Source organism: Octopus bimaculoides, chromosome 4 (assembly GCF_001194135.2).
Source record: "Octopus bimaculoides isolate UCB-OBI-ISO-001 chromosome 4, ASM119413v2, whole genome shotgun sequence".
Taxonomy (NCBI): Eukaryota; Metazoa; Mollusca; class Cephalopoda; order Octopoda; family Octopodidae; genus Octopus; species Octopus bimaculoides.
Window position 1 is genome coordinate 129,505,981 of NC_068984.1, and position 1,618 is coordinate 129,507,598.

At 39.0% G+C, this 1,618-nt stretch overlaps 1 protein-coding gene across 1 annotated transcript in view; it reads right to left on the reverse strand.

Moving 5' to 3' along the window:
* LOC128247633 (zinc finger protein 271-like) overlaps positions 1–1,618 on the reverse strand; it is a 7,565-nt gene that overhangs the window by 4,403 nt on the left and 1,544 nt on the right. The window lies entirely within an intron of this gene.

The following is a 1,618-nucleotide window of genomic DNA, read 5'->3' on the forward strand; positions in this document are numbered from 1 at the left end:
TGAGCGTGGCCGTTGCCAGTACCACCTGACTGGCCTTCGTGCGGGTGACACGTAAAAGCACCCACTACACTCTCAGAGTGGTTGGTGTTAGGAAGGGCATCCAGCTGTAGAAACTCTGCCAAATCAGATTGGAGCCTGGTGTAGCCGTCCGGTTTCACCAGTCCTCAGTCAAATCGTCCAACCCATGCTAGCATGGAAAGCGGACGTTAAACGATGATGATGATGATATTATTGACTAACAACAGCTTTGCCCAGGTAGTTTGATATTTCAAGTATGCAATCATATGAAACAGACAATCTGTGTTCAAACAGTGTATCCACTAACTGTTTTTTTCTGAGACCTTGAAGACAGAGACAGTCCCAAGTAAACAGGTAAAGGCTGTTCTCTCTTCTTCAAGTGTCTGTTCATTTGTAGCTGTGAGTTTTTCTTGGAACAGAAGTTGACCTGTAACAACTGAGCCATTGTAACATCAGCTTTTGACGCCTGATCCATGGGTAAGACAGGTGACAAAATGTTGCAGCTCTGGAGGGACACTTGAGTTCAGGTACTGGCTATCAAACATCCAAACGAATGAGCTGAAACACTGGAGCATCTTTTTCCTGAGTATATCAGCAGTTTTCGAGATAAGTATGGCTTCATCATAGCTTATTCTGCCAAAATTTGAAACCGTTATTATGCACGACTTACAGTAAAATTAACCGTCAAATCATTTCAGCAACAAGTGACACTCTGCGTAGTGCCGTAGTTATTTTTATTTTTAAGTACGTGCCTTGTTTCAGTTTTCTTTATAACATTTACAAAAATAGAAATAAGAAAGGAAAAAGATTTTAAAAAAGGGTGGGTAAAGCAGGAGATGGAGAGGGAGGGGCGATGGTTCACATACCCTACAATAAATGGTGTGCATAGCCGCGCCCCACTGGTTACGACCACAGTGACATTGCCGCGGAGAATTATAACCGTCAACTATTTAAATGCCGCCGAAGTCGACATTGCCTTTCATCTTTTCGGGGTCAATAAGATAAGTACCAGTTGAGCTTTGAGATCGATGTAATCGATTTATTCCTTCCTCAAGAAATTGCTGCCCTTCTGCCAAAATTTGAAACCAATATTAACCGTCGACTTACTTCAGCAACAATTTATGACTTTCAATGCTAGAAATGTTTGAACACAGGGTGACTTGGTTTTCGATGGAAACGACACGCAACCCTCGCCAAATATCCATCTACCATCAAACAAATTCCATATATATATGCATGCATGTGTGTATGTACATCAGGGATTATATTATATAATATGCCTTTCTTTAAGACGATAGAGTACGATTTGAGGGAAATGTGATTGCAAATTTTAGTAGGCCAATGTTACTCAGCTAGGCAAATCCTTCACCCTTTGATTATATAATAACCAAGAGAAATGCAAAAATTGCAACAGTAAATGAGATAAAGAAAAATTAAAAAAAGCTATGAATTCATATCTCAGATTTAAATTAAGAGAAAAGAAACAAGAAAATCTCAAAAATAGGTGTGAAATAAATGACCAAAATGAATTTTAACTCACTCATCAATGTATTCTGCTAGCGTAACAAAGACTATACGAAATATTTAATTCTAATTTATC